This window comes from Equus asinus, chromosome 4, assembly GCF_041296235.1.
Source record: "Equus asinus isolate D_3611 breed Donkey chromosome 4, EquAss-T2T_v2, whole genome shotgun sequence".
NCBI classification, from domain to species: Eukaryota; Metazoa; Chordata; class Mammalia; order Perissodactyla; family Equidae; genus Equus; species Equus asinus.
Window position 1 is genome coordinate 69,881,924 of NC_091793.1, and position 13,519 is coordinate 69,895,442.

Consider the following 13,519-nt stretch of genomic DNA (forward strand, 5'->3'; position numbering starts at 1 on the left):
TTCGCCTCCACCTCTGCTCCACGCACCTCATGCCTCGGTGTAGGGATCAGCTTCATGGAACTGCAGCCTGTTCTTTCCCACCTCCAGAGGTTTGCACGTGCGGGCGCCTCTGCCTGCAATACCCGGAGCCCCTTCGTCTGGCTTCTTCGGGCCTCGCTTCCCTAGGAAACTCGCCCCCTCTGCTCCCTGTCTGTGCTGCTGCAGCTCCCTGGCTCCCTCTGCCATGGTGTTGAGTCACTCTGTTAGGTGATTTCCCGGTTTCTTTGTCCCCCATCGTGTCTATTTCACTCCCTTGTACACAAGCCCCTGGCGTTATTGCTGCTGCGTGAGAAGATCTCAAGAAATTCTGGCTGAACAGCAGGGGTAAAGGAAGGTGGTTGTTGGCTCCCTGGTTCTGGTGACAGGACTTGGGGGGTCAGTGAAACAGGAGATGGGGACAGGAAGCAGTGTACTCAGGCCATGGAAGTTAGGGGGAGAATAAAAGGAAGCTAGAACCAGAGGGAGCCGGAGGGAGTCTGCAGGCCCGCAACTTCCCAGCCAAGCATCGTGTATCTTCAGTTTACGGTTATGCACCGCATAACGACATTTCGGTCAGCAACAAACTGCATATACAACAGTGATCCCGTAAGATTAGCAGCACATAGTCCAGGTGTGTAGTAGGCTATGCCATCTAGGTTTGTGTAAGTGCTCTCTATGATGTTTGCACAACGACAAAATCGCCTAATGATGCATCTCTCCAAATGTATTCTCATTATTAAGTAACGCATGACTGACCTTGTGCTGGGACCTGAGTTCCCGGGGCACTGTCACTGGCTGTCCCAGACATTTAAAGCCATGGCTTGTCCACCTGGGGAGAATGCACATCTCCATGTGCCAGACAGGTAGCATGTGGGTCCCTTTACGTCTAGCCACATGTCATCCTCACAACAACACTACAATGTGGAAATTCTTATCTTTGCTTCACAGATGAGCACCTGCCTTCTAGAAGGGTGAAGTGCTTGCCCACAGTCACACCCAGCACTGGCTGAGTTTCACAGGGCAGAATCAGCTGCAAAGACGATGGTCTCTTCTCTCTCCTCTGGCTCCCAGACTCCCTGTTAAGACCAGGCCAGGACTGAGGCACCATTGCAAAGGTGGCACCCGACAAAACAGAAACCAGTTTAAGAGGCAACACGTTTATTTGGGATCAAAGAATTGCAATTTGAGGAGCACGGATTCAGGTAGAAACCCAAATAGTGTCCTGCTTACAGGAGAGGGGCTCAGGGTTTTTATGGGAAAAAGGGAGGAGAGGTGCGTTATAGGAAGGAGGAGTTCATTGGTGTGAGACGAGGTCGGGCCGGGTTCGTACTTCAGTGATTGGCTAGCGATTCGGTCATCAGCAAAGTCGAGTTTATCAGTCCTCACAAACAGGATATTCTTGTCCTTACTGACTTCTTGGAGTGTTGGTGGTTTGGTCCAGTTTGGAAGATAAAGAAAACAAGACGTATAAGGCGATTCCTCTAAAATGGCTGCCCCGGCTCTACTTTAATATGGCTCCACTCATGTCATCTTTCACAAAGGTCCCCCTGTACACAGGTCTCCCAGCTCCTAGTCCGGTGCTCATTTCACAAAAGGCACTTTCTCCTGGTCCATTTCTCTCCCTGTGTGTTTCCTCTCTGCCTCTCACTGTCTCTGTCTTTCACCTCCTTGCTTTTCTGGCTGTCTTACCATCTTTACTGATGGCACGCGTTGGCTGGGGACCTGCTACAGGCCAGGCCTGTGCTGGGTGCCACCTCCTCCCTTCTCCCCCCACCTCCTTCCTTCTTCCTCCCTCCTCCCCCCTACCCCTCCTGTGAGGAGGAGGAGGCACAGATCAGTTGTGTACGGGGCCAGGATATTTTTGAAGAATTAGACGATTTCTCCTCTATCCCCCACCCCCTTTTCCCTTTTTCGTTTCTTCTCCCCATTGAAACCGCTGTGCTCCTTGCCTCCGGGAAGACGAGAAGATGTATGAGAGCAGAAAGCAGAAAAAAATCAGTGGCTTCCTGGCTTTTGTTCTTCAAAAGCCCTTCTGGACCTTTAGGGGAAGAGAGTCACTTGGGCATGGACAAAAGATGTGGGAGGGAGGAAACCGCTGGGGAGTGAGAGCTCGGTTTCCTGCCCAGGCTGAGTCCCTGGGCTGCGGCGGCGGGACGGGAGGAGCTGGAGGGCAGGAGAGGCAGGGTGGGCCCTGGGCCCTGCTTGCTGAGCTGAGCCCCTGGGCTGGGGAAGGACTCCAGGTGGTGCGAGGGGATGTGAGAGCAGAGGGGATTCGGCCTCATTTCCCTGGGAGGCACCAGGTCGGGGGAGGGGAGGAGTTGAAAAGAGCTTGGCGTCTTCTTTTCTTTAGCTGCTCCTTCAAAAAGTTTGGTGCTCCTGTAAAGCGATGGGGCCACAGAGGGAGTCCCAGGAACGCAAATGTACCCAGTGAAGGAGCCTGAAATTGGGAATGCGGGGCCTTGGTGGGGACTCCCCTGCTGCTGCCCAGGAGCATCTCAGCAGGTGCCCGCGAGGACAGATGACTAAGAGACCTGGGGCTGCACGTCCCTATTTTTGGCCCTTCATAATTCCCTGTCCCTCCTCTTCCCTCTAGGACATAATCCTAGGGAAAAGGCAGGGAGAAACTTGAAATCAAGTTACTACAATTTCTTGGTGGAATTGGAGTTCAAAATAGAAATGTAAAAAATTAGAGCAAAATAAAAGTTACTTTTCTTGGTCACCTGAGTCAGAGACAAGCAAAAATGCTATAGTTGCAGGGAAGAGGGCCACATAGATTACACTGGGGGGGCTGGGGGAGTGGTCATGGAAGGCTTCCTGGAGGAGGTGAGGCTGAATCAAAAATTTTAAGGTTCCTGACATGTACGCCAGTTTAAATTTCCACCAGTGTCAAGAGATCCTGGTCTAACCAAGACAGTTCTCTATCTCAGGGAGGTGAATCCAATCATCCCTGAATGCTCAAAGCCTTATGGGAACGTTTCAGGGGGCTCTTCCAGAGCGGGGCACATACTGGTGACCATCCTCAGGGTGGCTAGTGCAGAGACAGGCAGGAACCAGGCTGGGCACTATTTCCCGCAGATGCCCTGGCTGGCCAGCAGGGGGAGCGAGTTTGCCACAGCCCGAAGCCAGGAGCCCCGGGGAGCACGGCCGGTGGACGCCCAGGATGCTGAGAGCGCCTCCTCATTGAATCGCCTGCCAGGGAGTGGGCACCCTCGTGAGCGGCGGGCCCACCGCTGGGCAGCCATCTGCCCCCCTACCTGGGCCCAGCCCTGCATTTTCTGGAGAACAGTTCTTTCAGGCGCTGCCCAAGCCTTCTCTCGACTGTAACTGGGCAAAGAAAGGTGAGAGTTGGTGGCCCGCCCCCCACGGTGGTTTCCAGGGACCCTGAGATGGCTGGGGGTGGACTGGGCCTCCATCACCTGGACTCTCCAAGCCCATGAGCTGTGGAGAGACCCCCGTCAACTGAGTCACTTAAAATTGCGGGCGTAGAAAAACAATTATGGGCAAAGATACCTGTTGCAGCCATTGAACAGAGACCAATCTAAGTATCCTCTAATATTACTACTGCTAATAATACTAATAAACTGTAGCTCACCCTGTGGTGAACTGTGTTTAGCCATTAAGAACGCTGTCTTCAAGGGACAGCTACTGACGTGAGATAGTGCTCACAATATAATAAGCTAATTCTTCTCCATTGCCCTTCCGGAGTCATTCCCGCCCTGCTCTGCACCCCGGGAGGTTGACCCCAGGAGACTGCTTCATCCCCACTCCCCTCCTTCTGGCTTCAAGTTGGGTTCAGCCAATGGGAGAGCCCATCGGGAGATGGGAGGGTGGGAGGAGAGAGGCCCTGTGTGTAAACTCCACTCTCTCCTTGCCTCAGTGCCTCCAGGACTACGGCTCCACTGGGCAGCCCCCTGCTAAAGCTGTAGCCCTCTCTGGGCTCTGGTACTGCTGTTTTCTCCCCTTGCCCTTTGGGCCTTGAGGGTGTAACAGCGTCTGCTGCGGCCAGCTCCTGACTGCCTCGGCGTCCCTCGTTGGTTCCCCTGAACTTGTCCACGTCTCTGTAAATCGTCCTTCACTGAACGACTCTTCATTTGAACCATCGGAGTGAGTGTGTTTCCTGCCAGGACTCTGACGAGTACATGTGTTAAGTGAAAAGAGAAGATGGCAAAGCTTTGTGTAGGAAAAAGGCCCGATGCTCTGTCTGCGTTATTTCACCAAATCCTCAGGCCGTGCAGTGAAGTGCAGCCGAGAGGGGTGTCGACACCAGACTCGAATTTGGAAAGCATTTGAAGGAGCTCTCTAATCACATCTTTATGGAGGGGAAGACCATGCTGACCAGGGAAGAGGGAAAAAGGCGCACGAGACATTTATTGCTTTTAAAAGTTGCTGTAAGTTACTCCTAGATTGTATTTTTTTTAGTGCATAACAGTTTAGCTCTTTTAAGAATGTGCTTCTGATAAGAAGAGGAGGAGGAAGCTGTGGCTTGATAAAGTAGGCCACGGGAGCTCAGATGACCTGATTTCTGTCTAAGCCAAATTCTCACCCAGCTGCACATGGGAGGAGCTGCCTTAATTTCTTAGAATCCCAGCTCTGCCACTGTGTGACCTGGGTTTTTTAATCTATGAAATGATTATGTTAATACACAGCTTATGGGTCACAGTGATGACTGATAGTCAGTGCAGGTAAAGTGTCTGGCCCTGTGCCCAGGTCGTCATGGGGACTCAACACATGTGACTCTGTTTCCCTCCCGTCCCCCCTGTGTGCAGTGGGAAAGTGGCTGCTGTGGCCACATGGCGAAGAACTGGGGTGGGAGAGACAAAGCTTCATGTTGTGACCTCGTGCCTGGCACACGGGAGTGGCCCTTGGTGAGTTGTACTGTGGCCACTCAGTGAGTGAACAAATTAGTGTTCTCCCCGGATCTACCCTCCCTGGGCTGGGTCCCAGGAAGACCCTTCACAGACTCCTCTCTTTCACCAAAGGGTCTTTGTTTTCTATCCCATTATATTCGTTTTTTATTGCTGTCTAAGAAATTTCCACAAAGTGGTTTAAAACAACACACACTTATTATATATCTCAGAGTTTCTGGGCACATGCTAGCTGGGTCCACTGCTCAGGGACCCACAGGCTGTGATCAAGGTGCTGGTGGGGCTGCGTTCTTATCTGGGGTCGTGACTGGGGCGGGTCTCAGAGCCTGGGCACATGCTGCTGACCATCCTCAGGATCTCACAGGCTCGTTCAGGTTGTTGCAGAATTCATCCCCTTAGATGGAGGACTAAGGTCCCTGTTCTCTTGCTGGCTGTCAGCAAGAGCCTCTCTCGGCTCCTAGAGGCTGCCCACAGCTCCTTGCCAAGTGGCCCTCTCACAACATGACAACTTCCTTCTTCAAAGTCAGCACAAAAGAATCTCGTTCTCACTGCAGTCAGAGCAGTGTGCGTGTGAGTGTGTGTGTGCGCGCGTGTGTACACACACTTATATGATCACCTTTGCCATGTATTGCAATTTTATCAGGGGAGTGACAGTGCATCACCTTTGCCATATCCTGTTCCTTAGAAGCGAGTCCCAGATTCCTCCCACACTCAGGGGAGGACTACACAGGGTGTGACTCTTAGGGGTCACCTTGGAGTGTGTGTACCACACCTGTCCCCTCCGAGTCCTCTTATCTGTTGGGTGGTGAATAAACCTGTGCATTGTCCTTCCTTGTGCATTACTTGCATTTTTACCAGGATGTTCAGGAGAATCCTTATCCTCAGATAACTGTGATGACGTCAGCTGTCCTGGTCATGTCTGCTGCTGGCTTCCTTTGAGGGGGTGGAGGAAGTGGCCTCACAGCCAGAAGCCTTTACCCTCCTCAGGAGCACTGCTCTGATGGCCACACGCAGTCCACATCCACCTACACAGTTATGGGCATCTGTTTCTTGAACATCTGCTGTGTGCCTGACACTGGGCATAGAGACAGTGCTGCTAGCCTCTTCCTCAGTAGCTGCCTTATTTATTTCCTTCTTTTCCTTCTGTTGAGTAAAAGCATATTTCTTTGCTTTGAGTCAAAGTATGTGTTCAACTGCAAATCACACAAAACCCAACAAAGAGTGACTTAAGCAAGGGCTTTAATCACCTAACAAGAAGCGCAGGGGTAGGCAGTTCAGGGCTGGTGCAGCTGCTCAAAGATGTATCATCACATTATCCCAGGTTCCTTCTTGCTCCAGCATCTGACTTTAGTCCTTATGGTCACCAGATTGCTGCTACCTCACCAGGCATTGCATCTGTATTCACCCAGGAAGAAGCAGGGAGAGCAAAGAGACTTGTTTTTTTATTCTGGAAAGATCACCCTTCCCGAGGACTTCCACCTGCCTCATGTGGGCCACAACTTGATCACATGACCACCAGTAACTCCAGAACTGCAGAAGTAAATTTTCAGCTGGGCGCATTGCCAGAGGCAACAAAATCGAAATTGTGTTGGCAGGAAGATGGGAAATGGATTTGGGGTGGGTCGCCAGCGGGACCACTGGGGGGGCTCGGGCCGAATCCCCACGCCTCTCAAGGCTGATGGTCCTGCAGTGGCAGCAGCTGGTTCTTTCTGGGTCCTTGTCGACAGGCAGTGCTGACAGAGAGATGCTCTTGGCTTACTTGTCAGAAAGGTGTTATCTGAGCAACAAGCAGCTGCAGTAAAACGGAACTGAGGTTTCCTCTGTCCCAAGGGGCCTTCTATCCAGAGCGCTGGTGGGGGCAGGGGGTCTCCGTGGCGAGCCTTGGGGGATCGGATGTCAGTGCGCAAACCCTGCTTTGGGTGGAGATCGCTTTTCCCTCCTTTTTAAAAATGCGGCACGAACGCAGAGAGAGCGCCGCGCAGGCCCTGGACCTGTTGGCGGTGGGATCCGGCCCACCTGCCCGTCCTCTACTCCGCTCTGCGTGGCGGGCGGCCCCCGACGGCCTCGCTTGCTCTAGCTTCGGCCTGGCGCAGAGCGGGCGCGGCGGGAGCCCGGCGGGTGGGAGCAGCGGGCGTCCCTCCCTTCCGGCGGGGCGGAGTCTGCACAGCGGCTGCGGCCGGGGCTCCGGCGCCCACAGAGGCCTGCGTGGCGGCTCCCCTGGGCGGCCCGGCCCGGGCTCCAGGGACCGCGCCTTCTTTCCTGCGCCTCTGCCCAGGGCTGGCGGTGCCTGACACTGTCCCCGGGTTCCTGTGGCCTCCTCGGTCTCCAGCTCCCGTGTAACCAGCACTCTGCCTCAAGTCCCTCTGCTTTAAATACGCAGGTGGTCTTCCTGCTGGGTAGATCCTGACTCACAGAAACAGTTCGACACGCACGCGGACGCCGTCCCTTAGATTGCACGGTGACTGCCGCTCCGCCACACTGGCTTCGTCTAGTCTTATTTTTGTGGGCAAAACATCCCAGACGTCATGATGTTGCTGAATGATTTCAGTATGTATCTCTGAAAAATGAGGGTTTCTCACATAACAAGCATATTTAAATTCTTCCCACCTACGTTCACGTATTAACGCCCCTAACAAAATGCGCAGAAGTCCCTACGGTGGTCTAGCACCCACTCCACAGTCACATTCTCCATCTGTTCCGAAGACGTCTGTTATACAGTTGGCTCAGGATTTAAACCAGCTCCGCGCGCTGCATGGGGTGGACCTGTTTCCTGAGGGTCTTTTGACCCTGAACAGTCTCCCCCCACGAGATGTCGCCCGCGCGCACGCTCGAGCCTGGGAGCACGGCCGTCCTGGTCCCCACTCGCCCTGCTGAGCCCGCTTCTTACACGAACTGCTTCTTCAGCATCCCTCGCAGGGCACGGACCCCCTCCCGTCTCTGGGCTCCTCCAGACTCGGCATCGCTGCACCACAGCTTGGCGCTTCACTCAACTCTTTTTAGTTTTTTCTACGTTTGTTTGTTTTGTTTGCTTCGTTGTGTGGAGGCAAAAACACAATGGAAGCAAAGACACGTACGTAGAGGCAAAAATTAAGCCTTTTAATGATTTTCAGCCACAAAGGAATCTTAAAGGTGGTCTCATCTAAGCCTTGATTTTTCTTTTTTATAGTTTTACAAACTGCCTACGTAGTATGTCACCACCCATTTTAGAGAGAGAAAATGGAGGTCCAGGGAGGCTAAATAATGTCTAAGGACACACAGTCAGCTGGCAGCCGAGTGGGGATCCACTTGTGGTGGGTTTTCCACTGGACCATGTACTTCTCTTTCCATTTCCTGCAGCATCTGACACTATATGACATGGAAAATGCTCCCTAAATGGCTGTTGCCTGATGGACAGACCACGGCCGGGATCTGATTGTTAACGACGGGAGCTGAGCGCAATTGTGGCTGTTAAGAGAGAGCTGGTGAAAGCAAAGGACTAGTGGTTTCTGGCTAAAAATCCCAGCTCGTACTTTAATCCCTTTGAATTCTCAGGGAGTGTTTGAGTCACTAGGTCCCAACAGCCGAGAGTCAGGCAGCTAATCTTCAGGGCTGGGGAGGAGGGCTGGGGAGTGACCAGCCGTGGGGGTGGGTGTTTATTTTGGGGTGAAGGAGTTTTAGAACTAGATCAACATGGTGGTTGCACAACGTTGTGAATGTACTAAATACCGCTGAATTGTTTACTTTCAAATAGTTAATTTTGTGTTACGTGAATTTCCCTCCAGTAAAAATAAGTACGTGACACTAACAGGATTAACGTCCCACCTCAGCTCCACCCGACCCCACCACACCTGGCCTTTCTGCCACCTCACACCGTGCCAGTGGGAGATGAGACTCGTGTTGGGGGAGCGCCGTCCTGGGGAGTATTTTGGCTCTCCCCTCCTCAGTCAAGGGAAGCCCTGCAGGAGAGTCACCCTGTGAGATGGGAGGTGCCTGCAGGAAGCGTATTCCCATGTTGGAGAGAGGCTTTGGGGCAAGACGGAGAGGCTGCGTGGAGTGGCCTGTGTGCCTAAGCAGCACCATGAGTGCCCAGGGCACCAGATTTCTTGGGCTGTCCTACCAGCACTTCCCCCCAAGACAGCCAGCCCCACGTGAAGGGACTGTGGCTGTCAGAGTGAGCTGAGGAGAGGACAGGGAGGGGCCCAACGTTGTTACTCTTAGGAGGTGGCATCTGGACACCTGCCATCCTGAGAATAGCAATAGAGAACCCACAAAACCCACAGAAGAAGAAGCTGCAATCCAACGCCCAGTGAAGCAGAAAGATCCTTCCCCACTCCCCCTCCCCCTCCAAGTCCCCACGCAGTGGGGGGGGGGGAGGGGGCGGCAACCACAGAGTGAGGAGGGGCAGGGCTCCCGGCTGGAGGCAGGCTGGTGGGGAGAAGGCAGGCAGTGGGCATTTCATCCGGTTCAAGATTAAGGTTTGAAAGGAACTACACTGGACAGGGGGATTTTTTTAATGCCTGAAAGCAACCAAAAAGCTATGAGATCAGCTCAAGATTTTACCAGGGATTATGAAAGGAGATTTGGTATAAATCTCTAAAAGATTTGGAGAAAAAAATAAAACCTTTTCATGTTTGTGCCCCATGGCGTTCAAACTGTGAAGTAAGTTGCTTGCTCTGAGTCCCTATTTTCTCATCTATAAGAAGAGAGCAATCACACCCTCTGGCTGGGTGGTTGCAGGTGTTGACAGAGTGATATTCATGAAGCGCCTGGCACAGGCTGTTGCTAACACGTTAGATGGAGCCGCAGCTTTCAGACAGTAAGTCACCCCTCTGGGCAGAAACAAGAATGTCAGGGGAAGTTGACAGTCCTGAACGAGGCTCCATGTGAGGACACAGCAAGAAGGCAGCCGTCTGCAAGCCAGGGCGAGAGGCCTCAGGAGAAATCAAACCTCCCGACACGGTGATCTTGGACTCCACCAACCTGCAGAATTGTGAGGACATAAATGTCCGTTGTCTAAACCCCCCAGTCTGTGCTGTTTTGTGATGGCAGCCTGAGCAGACTAATACCATCGTGGATTTGTTTTGTCCCATGGCATGTGGGTAGAAGTGACAGAGGGACAGCTCCTAGCCAAGGCCTCAAGAGGCATCACACATCTGATCACGCTCTCGTGGCCCTGCCACTCGCCATGAGGAGAACATGCCCTGGACACCAACTGGCCCAAGGAGGAGCAGAGAAGTGTGGAGCAGACATCAACCCAACCAGCAGCGTCAGCCGGGCGCAGAGCCCCGAGGCCCCCTGCAGTCTAGCCTGGTCTAGATGCCCCACAGGCGACTGCAGGCCATGAGCAAGGAGTCAACTCTTGCTGTTCTACAGCACTGAGGTTTGCAAAGCACCTGACAAGGAAACTCTCACGGGTCTGCCGTGAGGATTAAATGAATGATCTGTGAAAAGACTGTGCAAAGGTAAGACATTATATTATTGTTTAGTAAAGAGGTCGAGCCTCACTCACCATCCTGGGAGATGACCAGCAGTATCCTTTGAATGGTGGCCATGTAAGGAGTGCTCATTGACGGTGACGATGAGAGCGAGGAATCTGGATTATGAAATATCTTTAGAAGGATCAGCTGTCTTACTTCAGTTACATACATAAATAAATGATTGGCTAGCAATCATCAAAGTTCAACACTATCAAAATTTTGTCTATGCTACGCGGGTGGCCTAGAGGCCAGTAGGAGCTGGTTCTCCCCTGGCCTCTTGACGCCTCTGCTGCTTACCTCCTGCTAAATTCTACGTTAGATCTGCTAAGGAAATCCTTCAGCCGACTCATGTCCACGTTTTATCAAATTTCATATAAGTGAGGCCCAAGTTAATTACAAATAGGACTTTTGGTGTTCTGATTATACCTTTCCCCCTCTCTCACCCTGCCCTCCAGTTTGGGGACGGAAGGATATTATGTCCCATTTAATGAAATCCTCACCGTTATACTACGAGATGGCTATTATTCTTCCCCATTTTACAGATGAGGACTCTGAGGATTGCAGAAGTAATTTGCTAATAAGCAGCTGAGCTGGATTTGGGGGCGGGTTTGTCTGACTCCAAAGCACGTGCTCCTCCTGGAAGTGGAGTCCGGGGTAGGCTGCCGGAAGCTGGTGTAAGGAGGGCCTGATCCGTTCCATGGAGACAGAGGTCCCTCCCCTGGAGACACCTCGAAAGGCTGTCGCTTAGAAAGTGAAGCTGGAGCTGGGCTTTGAAAGACACGTGGTTGCCCACCCCACCCCATTGTGAACAGGGAAGAGGAGCCCCAAAGGGCACTCAAGGAGGGGAGGACCCTGGAGGCCAAGGCCTGGGCGGGGCAGTCTGACAGCTGTGGGAGGAGGAAGGGCAGAGGGGGGTCTGAACGTCTTCTCTGGAAGCGTCCCTTCTCTACGAGTTTTTAAAGGGGACTGTGTTGGTAGCAGTGGCGCACCAAGGGTGCGAGGAGGGGAGGTGGTTCTCCCTGCTGAGGCAACAGGGCTGCATCGTCTGCAGAGAGTCTAAAAATAAATAATAAAACCATTTGCTGTGAACTGAATTGTGTCCCCCCCGCCCCAAATTCGTGTGTTGAAGCCCTAACCCCCAGGGCGATGGGATTTGGAGACAGGGCCTTGGGAGGGACAACCGGAAACACTCAGCTTTCTCCTCTCCTGTGCAGGGGAGAGCCCAGTTCTTCCCCACTGGGTCTTTCTTTGCCCCGTGTGTCTCCTTTCCCTTCCCAGGGAACACTTCCCTTCTGACACTGCTGGTCGCCAAATATGTGGAGGTCTTTCCCCCACCAAGCAATTCTCCACGGCACCGGCAGGATGTCCTACAATGTAACTCAGTTCTGGCACTCTCTACCTGGAGACAGTGTCCGATCCCACAGGGCTCAGTCCCACAAGCCTGCTCCCCGCCACACGGCAGGTGCCAATCACTAATAGTAGGTCCCCAGGTTACCCACAGCCTCCGCCAGCCAGGAAGGCGACCTTCGCCAGGAACTGAACCTGCTGGCACATCGATCTTGGGCTTCTAGCCTCCAGAACACTGCGAAATAAACGTCTGCTGCCTAAGCACCCCCCCCCCCGCCCCAGGTCTGTGGTGTTTTGTTCCAGCAGCCCCAGCCGACCAAGACACCATTAAAAGTCCGTCAGCTTTTTGTTACCAGCCTGCACCAGCGGTTCCCAAGAATGTCAGCGATAAATAGGCTCCTGCAGCCTAGACTGCCCCCGCCACTCCCCTGTTTGGATGTCTAGTCAACAGGACCCCTGTGAAGACCACGATAGAAAGATACGACTGGAAGCTGCGAGAAAGCAGGTTTAGTTGGTTGAATAGATGACTAAAACCCCAACAGGTAAATCTCATACAGATATGTGCAGCAAGTTAGCATTTACATAAAGTCTAAAACACACAAAAGTATTGTATATTCTTTAGATATCTCTACGCACACAACCAAAGCATAAAACCTTTCCTAGAGATACCAGACACCAAATTTAAGATAGTGGTTTTCTCTGGTGGGGAGAATTGGAGAGAAAATCACATCAGTCTGTCAAGGAGCCTGCTCCCCCTTCCACGCTGGGCCAGGCCCACCACCAGACCCAGCCTCCATTCTCTGTGAACTGGCTTCTCTCCTGGCCCAACGTGCTGAGCCTGGCACTGTAGGCAACGGCAGGTAGCTTAGGATGCTTGAGACCAGGGAGTGGTAGGGGACAAGGCAAGGGATGCGGCTGAGCCATGAGCAGCAGCTGGATCACGGAGGAGGTTGGCGCCATATTGGGGAACGTGGGCACTGTGTGAAGGGGAGAATAATTGGGATAGATCTCAGCTTGGCAACAGGGAGACGGGGTGACATTGGAAGCACACAAGGGACAGTGAGTGGGGGCTCTGCAGTAGTGGAAGGGATCTGGAAAGAAGGGGCTGGTCAGGAGAAATGGGGGCCAGCTCTGCCCCGTGGCTGCTCTCCTCTAGGGTGGTAGCCAGGTCCAGCTGGAGTGGAGGTTTCCTGGGTAAAAATGGAAGCAGCCAGAGATTGCTACTTATAAAAATAACTACAGAGACTTGACAACCCAGAGAGGATGCTGAAAAAAGTAAATTGAGGGCTGTGGGGAAAAGCTCAGTGCTTCTCTTTTCAAAGCGTTTCTGAGACGTGAGCTCATAAATCCTCCTTCCAGAGTTTGGGAGGAGCATCAGGAAGAAGGAAGGTGGGGACAGAGTGTGGGTGACTTCCCCAACGCAGCAGAAACTGGCAGCTGGAGGTTTCATCGTGGGATGCCACTCAAATGCTCCCTTCTCCAACCTGCCACTCTGCCCTGCTCCTCAGACCCAGCCTGGTCAGGAGCGGAGCTGGACAGGCCAAGCCACCAGAGCCTGCAAGCTGCTGAGATCCAGGTGCAGCCGACAAAGGCAGGCCTGGGCTGCTGGTCAGGGGGCATGCTGGGCAGGGTCCATGTAGAGCCTGGCAGAGGCCCCAGGGACTTAACCGTGAAGTTGGCGCAGGCAAGAGCCTAGGTGCAAACCCCCGGCCAGGAGGGTTTGAACCCAGACAAGGCAGTAGGAGGGGACGGAAAGCAGAGAGAGGGCAGGAAGTGCGCGCCTCCCCATGCTCGGAAAGAGCACTGCCTGTGACTGAACGCCAGGGCCGGCCC

The 13,519-nt window shown here is 53.1% G+C and overlaps 1 long non-coding RNA gene across 1 annotated transcript; it reads left to right on the forward strand.

The window, feature by feature from the left end:
* The first annotated feature begins 947 nt into the window (after positions 1–947).
* On the forward strand, positions 948–12,948 carry LOC106841831 (uncharacterized). The gene is made up of 3 exons (XR_001400748.3): positions 948–1,220; positions 3,094–3,356; positions 3,896–12,948. It is a non-coding gene; the product is annotated as an uncharacterized lncRNA (long non-coding RNA).
* The last annotated feature ends 571 nt before the right edge of the window (positions 12,949–13,519 follow it).